General features: G+C 38.0%; 1 long non-coding RNA gene across 1 annotated transcript in view; it reads right to left on the bottom strand.

Moving 5' to 3' along the window:
- Window positions 1-353: 353 nt before the first annotated feature.
- Window positions 354-10663, bottom strand: part of LOC120236967 — a 52803-nt gene continuing 42493 nt past the window's right edge. The window contains exon 3 of the long non-coding RNA XR_005529821.1: window positions 354-600. This is a non-coding gene — a long non-coding RNA (uncharacterized LOC120236967). The remainder of the gene's footprint in view (window positions 601-10663) is intronic.

The raw sequence follows: 10663 nt of genomic DNA, 5'->3' as shown, positions 1-10663 counted from the left end.
CACCTGGGTCGCTCAGTCAGTTAAGCCTCCAAACTCTTGATTTCAGCCCAGGTCATGACCTCACAGATTCATGAGATCAAGCCCTATGTATGGCTCAATGGAAAGCAGGGAGCCTACTTAGGAATCTCTCTCTCTCTCTTTCTCTCTCTCTCTCTCTCTCTATCTGCCCTTCCTCCACTCATGTGCTCGTTCATGCATGTTCTCTCTCTCAAAACAAACAAACTTTAAAAAAAGTTACTGATGAATTACTTACAAACTAAAAACAAAGGAGAATATTAGTTCTTTTTATATTTTATTAATTTAGTGCTACTTTTAGATATACTGTCTTCAATAATTTACTTAGTTTGCTGACCTCATCAATTGTCTGGACCTTCTAAGAATTAGTCACAAAGAAATATATCTAATTGTATTAATTAAGGAAACTACCAATGCAATCACTGAAGTATTGTGAAATTGTTGTGAAAACTGTTGTGAAGTTTTCATACACAACAGATTGGCCAGTACAGACTGGCCGGGCAGCTCAGTCTTCTACCTTTATCATCCATAAGGTACTATCCTTGTCTTCTCAGGCAAAACAGCACCAGGGACACACCCATTTTCCTGGAAAAAAAAAAAAGAAAGGAAGGAAAGAGTCAAGGTGCAGAGAAATAACTTCTGCTCATATCCCCTTGGTTCAAACATAGTCAGAAGGCCACACATAGCAGCAAAGATGCAAGGAAATTTAGCTGATGGATATACATTAGGATCTCAGGACAAAGGGAGAAACAGATTATGGGGAACAACTAGCAATCTTCTAGAATAGTAAAACAGGTTATCAGAGCTCCTGATGAAGAGGACTAAATCAACTTCAAATCACAGTAGCTCTCTGATGACTTGGCTTACTGTATCCCACTTGGAATGCTGTGTGAGTCTCCTTTGAAATGCATTTTTTTTCCTCACTTACAAAATAGATTTAATACAGGTTTATGTGTGTTTGCCTGACAGTGTTTTTGTGATAAACACTCAGAAGATGGTATTTTCAACACTGCTGTCTTAAGAAGCTTAATAAGCTGCCTCTAATAAAAGTTGCACAAAGACACTATATAAGTATCACAATTTTCCTTTTTAACCAACACAAGATCATTTTTCTCAATTAAATAAAAATGTCAACACTCTTCCTTTTTTATAAAACGGTTTTAAAAGGTCTCTCTTTGAATATCCATGGCTTTTAATTTTCAAATTCTTAATTTCCAAAATTGTACCTAATTGTGACTTACCAAAGTATTAGACTCTTGTTTTTACAAGTCTCATTTGGCTTCTTTTAGGCAGTTCAAGCTAAGTTCTTTCTCTACATGCAAAATTCCATATTAAACAATTTGGTTTTTTATACACTGGCTTCTGGAAAAACTAAGCAAGAGGATTTTTTTTCCCTCCACACATCAAATCAATTTTTTTTCAGTCTGAATGTTTAACTTTCCTTAGTCATCTCTACATGTCTTAAGTGATCATTATAACTATAAAAATTATCTTCTCATGTAGTGATTATATACTTGAAAGAGTCCTGATCCCAGAGAAAGAGTATTTTAAGGTGTAAGAAAGTATGGCTGAAGATGACTATAGATGAAATGTAATACCTATATATTATATTGAACCTATAAATTAGTCACAAAGAGAAAGTATGAGAAGAAAGGCATAACAAAAATAAGCATCCAGCCACATTACACTTAAATATCTATCAGTGCTAAATCTAACCCCAACTGCCCCATTCACCAAACACACACACACACACAACACACATATACCTTTTCTCACCTAGTTCATTGCTTAAGCAAGTTTCCGTGTGTGGCCTGCCTTTCTGTCCTCTGCTCCCCTAATTCATGCTCATTTTTAACAGTTATTTCAATTATTGTCTCTTCTGGAGATCTTTATGAGCCTCTCAGAATGGGTTGAGGGCCCCTTGTCCTTCATATTTCCATGATTATATATTTACTATGATGTATTGATTTCTTTTTGTGTCTGTCTCCCCACTAGGCTGGGAACTCCTTAAAGGCAGCAATACACTTTATTCCCCTTCACTAGAGATGCCCAGATCAATGCCTGCTACATGATACACGCTCAATAAATGTGTGTGGAAAATACAAATTAATGAATTTTTAAAATCATAATATCTGTGACAATATTTAATGTCATTTCACTGAATTGTTGGGGTACTAGCTTAGGAATCTAATTCATCCAGAATTATTATCAACATTAATTGAAACAATTATTTCAATGTTCTGTTTTATGAAAAAGGAAAGAATAAGTCATTTTGTGTTCAACATCTATTATGTGCAGATACTTCTCTGGCACAAATACATTGTCTCCTCCACTCATTTATTCTACAGATATTTGTGGAATACTCACTATGCACTACCAACTGTTTTAAGCAATAACGACACACAATAAAAACAATAGATAACAGTGCCTGACTTCATGGAGTTTAATGTGGGAGGAGAGGTAGAGGCAGGCAAGGAGGAGATAAGGCAGAAAGTAAACAAGAAAAATAAGTAAAATATATTAAGTAGTGCCAACTGCTAAGAACAGCAGGAAACAAGAATATGAAATATAGGAATAGAGGCTAAAATTTTGAATTGGATAGTCAGTCATACTGAGCAAATGAATTTGAGTAAAGACCCAAGTCAAGTGAAGGTGATAGGTATGCATCTGTCCAAGGGAACGATGATAGAACTGTTAAGAAAAGAGAGTTCTTTCAGAATTACCAAAGTGAAGGTCATGGTGCTTTTCAGTAGAGTGATAGAGGTAAAAATTGATAGAAGTGGGGTCAAGAGAGAATAAGAGAGTCTGTGAATCTGGCAGAGGCAAGCCTGATTTAATTGTCTAAACAACTCAGTGAGGTAAATAGTTTTAGTCTAGTTACAGATGAAAATGAAGCCCAAACATGTGAAATAATTTTCCTGAAGTGCTCATAGAGGCAGAGTTGGGATTCTAATCCAAGCCAAATGTATTTCCCCAAGAGCCCTCCAAATTAGTGAATTGTTCATTGACTATATTAATCAGCAGTTAAGGGTCAGCTCCACTGCACAGGAAATAATTTTTATATAATTGGTACATAACTGATCATCATCAGAAAAATATGATTTAACTAGAGAGCCATTAACAGGTGACTGCATGTGAATACTGATCCCAACACTTAGCAAGGCACACCAAATCAGAGTAAGTGTCCTGCACTGATATTTGTTCAACAAAACTATAAGATAAAGAGGATTTGTGCATTCCCCATGCAAAGCATTGAAGTAAACCATATATACAAGATTAAAAGTTAGCCAGGCTAAGGCCCTACTCCTTTAAAAGGTAATAGGCATCGTAAATAAAATTATTATAATAGATGGTTGAAGAAATGATTTTTCATGTTCTCCTTCCTTGGGAGGGGGGGAGGGGGAAGTGCCTTTAATGTCCTGTAGATATTTTTCTGGTTTTATACACCATTGGGGAGTCAGAAAATTTTGTAGGAAAGACGGACATCAATTTCACAAGGATGATGTATCATATACTGGAAGAATAAATATTGTTATAATGAAGATAATATCCAAAGCAATCTACACATTCAATGCAATCCCAATCAAAATAGAACCAGCATTCTTCACAGAGCTAGAACAAACAATCCTAAAATTTGTATGAAACAAAAGACCCTGAATACCCAAAGTAATGTTGAAAAAGAAAACCAAAGCTGGAGGCATCACAATCTTGGACTTTAGCCTATGTTACAAAGCTGTAATCAAGGCAGTATGGTATTGGCATAAAAACATGGTATTGACACTCAGATCAGTGGAACAGAATAGAGAACCCAGAAATTGACCCATAAATACATGACCAACTAATCTCTGACAAAACAAGAAAGAGTATCCAATGAAAAAAAGACAGTCTCTAGCAAATGGTGCTGGGAGAACTGGACAGCAACATGCCGAAGGATGAAACTAGATCAATTTCTCACACCACACACAAAAATAAATTCGAAATGAATGAAAGACCTAAATGTGAGACAGGAAATCATCAGAATCTTACAGGAGAAAACAGGCAGCAACCTCTTTGACCTCAGCCACAGCAACGTCTTACTTGACATGTCTCTGAAGGCAAGGGAAATAAAAGCAAAAATGAACCATTAGGAGCTCATCAAGATAAAAAGCTTCTGCACAAAAATGAAAACAATCAAAAAAACTAAAAGGCAACCAACAGAACAGGAGAAGATATTTGCAAATGATATGTCAGATAAAGGGTTAGTATCCAAAATCTATAAAGAAGTTACCAAACTCAGTACTCAAAAAAACAAAAAAACCCAGTGAAGAAATGGGCAGAAAACTTGAAAGTCACTCTTCTACAGAAGACATTCAGATGGCAAACAGACACGTGAAAAGATGCTTAACATTGCTCATCATCAAGGAAATGCAAATAAAAACCATAATGAGATACTACCTCAAACCTGTCTGAATGGTTAAAATTAACAATTCCAGAAATAACAAATGTTGATGAGCATGTAGAGAAAGGGGAAACCCCCTTACACTGTTCGGGGGAAATGCAAACTGGTGCAGTTGCTCTGGGAAAACAGTATGGAGGTTCCTCAAAAAATTAAAAGTGGAACTACCCTACAACCCAGCAGTTGCACTACTAGGAATTTATCCAAAGGATATAGGAGTGCTGATTAGAACAGGCACATGGAACCCAATGTCTATAGCTATGCTATCAACAATAGCGAAATTATGGGAAGAGCCAAAACATCCACCAACTGATGAATGGATTAAGAAGATGTGGTTTATATGGGGCGCCTGCATAGCTCAGTTGGTTGAGCTTCTGACTTTGGCTTAGGTCATGATCTCACAGTTTGTGGGTTTGAGCCCCATGTCAGTCTGTCTGTCTGCTGATGTCTTGGAGCCTTGAGCCTGCTTTGGATTCTGTATCTCCTTCTCTCACTCTACCGTTCCCCCACTGGTGCATGTGTGCTCCCTCTCTCTCCCCTTGAAATAATAAATGAATAAACTTTTTTTAAAAACTTAAAAAAAAAACTTTAAACACACACACACACATACACACACACACACTGGACTACTACTCAATGATGGAAAAGAATGAAATCTTACCATTTGCAACAATGTGGAACTGGAGGGTATTATGCTAAGCAAAATAAGTCAGAGAAAGACAAATATCTCATGACTTCACACATATGTGGAATTTGAGAAACTTAACAGATCATCATAGAGGAAGGGTAGGAAAAATAAGAAAAACAGAAAGGGAGACAAACCATAAGAAACTCTTAAATACAGAGAACAGACTGAGGGTTGATGGGGGTGGGGATATGGGTGATGAGCTTTGAGGAGGACACTCGTTGGGATGAGCACTGGGTGTTGAATGTAAGTGATGAATCACTGAGACCAAGACCAGGCTGTATGTTAACTAACGAGAGAAAAAAAATGATGCATCATACAGATAAAGTATGAGGATGTTTTAAAAATTGTTTTGTTATGGAAAATTTCAAACAAAAAAGTAGGTAGAATTGTATAGCAAATTTCATGTGCCCACAATTCAGCTTCAACAGTTACCAACTCATGACCAATTGTTTCATCTCTATCCTCACCTACTTTCCTCTCCTACTGTCAGATTATTCTGAAGTAAATAAGCATCATATCATTTTATCTGTATATATTGCAGTGTGAGGAGATTTAAAAATAAGTAATTCACATGGCTTACTTACATGATAACAAGGCTTTAAAAAAACATTTTAAGTGCATAATCTTTATTTGTCAGTATCCAAGTTCAATTTGTACATAAATAATGGTATCTATTTAGTTTTTTGAAAACAGTTATTTTCACACGTCTTTTTTTTTTTTTTTTTTAATTTAAGTATAGCTGGCACCTAATGCTACATTAGTTTTAGGTGTACAGCAGTGATTCAGCAATACCATTGACTATATGCCCTGTGCTGTAACTTTTATTCCTGGGATTTATTGTGGAAGTTACAGGTTTCAGTAATGGCATCTGTTTTAGATGACCTTACAGGCTAGGCCAGGTGGAGCTCTGAAAGACACCTGGCTATTATTGCTTTTCAACTTGTACCTCTAGGCCCTCCATACACTGGTTTTATCTTACGGATCCAGTGTTTTCCCACTATTTCCTCACGGCCAGGCCTCTCTTCTCACTCTTTTCACTGGTGTCACATTCAACTCCTGTTAGCCTATCTCAGGTCTAGAATACCACTGTCCCCCACATGATACTCTTTTGCAGCATAAGTGCAGCCTCCTTCAGGAAGTCTTCCTGGAGTACTATGAATCACAGTGACCTCTTCATTTCTTAACTCTACTGGTCTTATAGTTTAACCTTCACCAGGCAAGATTTTACTATATATACTCTTCCATGATTGCTTTCTGAACAGTATTTAAAGCTCCTATAGGATAAGGATTATAATCTATAATTGATTTGTATCTTAAACTTCACGGCACCTGTCACAGAACTGGTTATATAACAAGTATACAATAAATATGTATTCACTTATTAATAGATTTAGTGGATTCAAATATATACATAGGATCAGAAATGGCAAATTGAATTTCTTTGCATGTAAAATATTTATTTATATGTGCAAACGGCTGAACTGCTCTCAAAAAGAAATTCACTAATAACCTACAGCCTCTTAGCACTTTAAAAAAAAATCAAGACTCTAATTTAAATTCTTCAAGATTTAAGATTTACCTAATCATTAAAACAGTCGGGCCATAGATTTCTTTGGTATTTATTTCTTATATAAAGTCCCTGAAAGTCATCTCCTTAAGAAATACCAGGAACACTTCAGTGAAAACTGAATGTTCTCTCTTATTTCAAGAGAGTTCATCATAAATGCTGAATAGGGGACAGCCTCGAAAATAGCACTACTCAATCTATTTCATTTATATTGCAAGGCATTTGAAAATGGAATATTTTATGTGCTGAACCAATTTGATTTCTCTGTATGATTTGCCATTCATATTTTTTTCTTTTTTCCACTCAAGCTTATGATTTTAATAGTGATTATATATAGAGACAAACATGTGAATGAAAGTGATAGGGGATTTGTCATTATTCTTGATAGAAACAGTATGCTACTCTAGGAAAATTTGTTATTAAAATTGACTCCATGATAATATTAGAAGGAAAATAAGCTGGATATCTTAACAATATTTATTAAAATATCTGGAGTTGGTGTCACAAACTTTAGGGGTTACCATTTCCTAGATAATTTCTCCATTGCAGATTCTTTTAGAGCATGTCAACTTTTGCTTACCCTCTTTCCTCTGAGTGTCCATGAGCACGTAATATGTATGTGCCCCTCAAGTACTTGATGGGTGTGATTAGTAGATTTATGACATTAATTTCATGATGGAGCAAGAAAAAAGATGACTCTCATCTGGGGTGCCTGGGTGGCTCAGTTGGTTAAGCATCTCACTCTTGATTTTGGCTCAGGTCAAGATCTCAGGGTCGGACTCTGTGCTGGCAGCCTGAAGCCTGCTTGGGATTCTCTGCCTCCCCCTCTCTTCCTCTCTGCCCTGCCTTTGCTTGCTCTCTCTGTCTCTCTGCCTCTCTGTCTCTGTCTCTCTCTGTCTCAATAAATAAAATAAACCTAAAAAGAAAAGAAGGGGCGCCTGGGTGGCTTAGTCGGTTAAGCGTCCGACTTTCGCTTAGGTCATGATCTCGCGGTTCGTGGGTTCGAGCCCCGCGTCGGGCTCTGTGCTGGCTGCCAGCTCAGAGCCTGGAGCCTGTTTCAGTCTGTGACTCCCTCTCTCGCTGACCCTCCCCTGCTCACGCTGTCTCTCTCTCTCTACTAGAAATAAATAAAAACATAAAAAAAAAAAAAAAAAGATACCTCCCTATGATAATATTTGGAAGAAAGGACTATCCATGCGAACTGCTGTACTCCAACTTAAATTTTAATCCCCAATAGGAGAAAGTCAATAGGGTAAAGTGAGAGTGTAAGCTGCCCTCTATCCTCCCTTCAGATGCCTGAAGGTCTGAATACCAACACTCAGCAATCCCAAGTCTCAGCCCCTAGAGGAAGTAGAGAAATAGCTCTGTGGCACAGAATCATTAAAATAAATGGTAGTACCTAAACTGTATTGAGTGCTTATTTACGACATCAGCCACTACATGAAGTGCTTCACAGGCATTATCTCATCTTGATTTCATCACAAACCTATAAGATATCATTTTTATGGCCATATGGCAGGTGAGGAACTGAGAGCCCTGGAGCCCTGGGGCATTAACCTAGAGCCTCCACACTTAGCTTTCTTTCATACTGCCTCTTTCTCAGAACAGTTCCTCTCCATGCGTCCTTACCTTAGCGTTTATTCTCTAATGTATGTCACAGCCTGTATCCCCATCTGCCAGCAGCAACTTTCCAAACCTGTTCCTGTAACTCATGTAAACCCATTCATTTGCCCACAATCGTCACGTAACCAGAAGTCTTTTGTGTTACCTTGTTCACTGTCTTTCCTTGTGAAATGCGTATCTCCCAATAATATAGGAATCATTATCAAACACAGATCCCAGTGTTAGAAATTTAACTCAGCCTTCTCGTCGGTAATTGAAATGAACCTCTAATGTCGGTGTTTACTTTGTCCTCTGTCATAATACAAGCAACCCACCTGTCTCATCCTCAGAACTAAGCTCCTGGTCTAAATCCAGTCTTCTGGACTCACATCCTCATGTCTCTCTCCCATAATGGCCCCCGTGGTAGTACCTGGTTCCATAGTGTCCCCTCTCCCCAGGACCCAGCCAGGTTGTTCTGTTCCTCTGCTTGCTTAGCTTCCATCTTCACAGAGATGGAAGTCATGCCTGAACCTGGCATGGTCACCTTCCCTTTGCCCCAGGAAGTAAACTCTCAGAAATCTACCTGGCTCCAGGGCACCTGGGTGGCTCAGCCAGTTAAGCATCCGACTTTGGCCCAGGTCATGATCTCATGGTTCGTGGGTTTGAGCCCTACGCCGGGCTCTGTGCTGACAGCTAGCTCAGAGCCTGGAGCCTGCTTCAGATTCTGTGCCTCCCTCTCTCTCTGAACCTCCCCTGCTCACGCTGTCTTTCTGTCTCTCTCAGAAATAAATAAAACATTTTAAAAAATTATTTTAAAGAAATCTGCCTGGCTCCAAACCCCATATGGATACTTTTAAACTCAATATTCATTCAGTAGAAGTATTATCCTAGAATAGAAGCATAAGTTTGTGCTCAATACTATAATATAACTAAGATTACCTTTCATTACTATTGATTGTCCCCTAAATAGATGATGTCTAATGAATCAAGCCAGCAGGGACATCTTTAGATACAGAGAGCAGTGGGGAAATGTGGACTCAAATCTCTCTTGTTTTCCTTCTCACTTTCTTCATCCATTAAGTTCCCTCTTCACAAAAGAGAAATCCAGAGGCTACTGACTTTGGCACCTCAATCAGGTCTTCCCTTCTTAAGAGTTGGACTATCACATAAACTTATTTTCTCTTCTCTGGTTTGCTCAAAACAAAATGACCCCTAACTTAATCAGCCTCCTTTGACAAATTCACATTACAGTGGCAATTACTTATAACAGCTTCATGCTTTATCCTTCTTGATAACAACTCTATATTTAATGAGCACACTTAGAAAGTGAACCATAAGCCAAAAGAACATATTTCTAGTACTGAAGTTTCAGGAAATGTGATAAAAGATAAATTAGAGTCAGGGAGATTTTCTTCATGCTTCTAAATAACACCAACTGAAAACAGTCCTGTTGTTTGAACTTGGAGTCATGTTTCCAAATTTCATATAATGACATCTTCTTTAAGGAAGAGAAATGATATTTTTTTGAGCATTCACTCTATGCTTGGGCACTGTGCGTTTTGCATATGCAAGTTCATTTAATCCTCAATAACAGTCCTGCTCGATGGGTGATATTTTCCCCTATTTATAGTTAAAGAAACTGGGCTCAGCAAGATTCAGCAGATTCCAGTTTCTTCTCTCAGTTAAGCTATTGGCTGAGAATTGGAACCCAGATGTGCCCTGCCTCCAAACCATGGTCTTTTTCACACCACTCAATTTAACCTGGCCCAGTGATGGGTTTGTTTAACCAACTGAGCCACCCAGGCACCCCCTCCAGTGATGGATTTGTTACCTAAATGATTGCTACATATTTTTACACAGATGCATCAAGGTCTTGGCTTACCATTCATCCTCTAATAATAAAAGCTCCAGGAAGTAAGACCTTGTGTTTTTGTTTTTTGTTTTTTGCTTTGTATGACTAGTTCCCGGGAAAAAGGAATGAAACATGTTAGTAGCTATGGTAGATAGAATGATGGTCCCCAAAATTTTCCACACCCTAATCCCCAGAACCTGTCAATATGTTACCTTATACTGTAAAAGAGACAATGCAGATGTGATTAAGGGTATAGATCTTGAGATAGGCAGACTGTCCTGGGTTATCCAGGTGGACTCAATTAATCACATGAATCTTAAAAGCAGAGAACTTTTTTCAGGCTTTCATCACAGGGAAGGATGTGACGATAAGAGAAAGGTTAAAAAGAGATGCAACATTTCTGGCTCTGAATATGGGGGAGGAGGGTCATAAGCCAAGGAATGTAGCAGCTTCAAAAAGCTGGAAAAGACAATGAAATAGAATCTCCCCAAGAGTCTCCAGAAA

This window comes from Hyaena hyaena, unplaced genomic scaffold, assembly GCF_003009895.1.
Source record: "Hyaena hyaena isolate Hyena2069 unplaced genomic scaffold, ASM300989v1 scaffold_166, whole genome shotgun sequence".
In the NCBI taxonomy this organism is placed as follows: domain Eukaryota; kingdom Metazoa; phylum Chordata; class Mammalia; order Carnivora; family Hyaenidae; genus Hyaena; species Hyaena hyaena.
The sequence above is the reverse complement of the archived record's forward strand: the minus strand, read 5'-3'. Positions and strand labels throughout refer to the sequence as shown.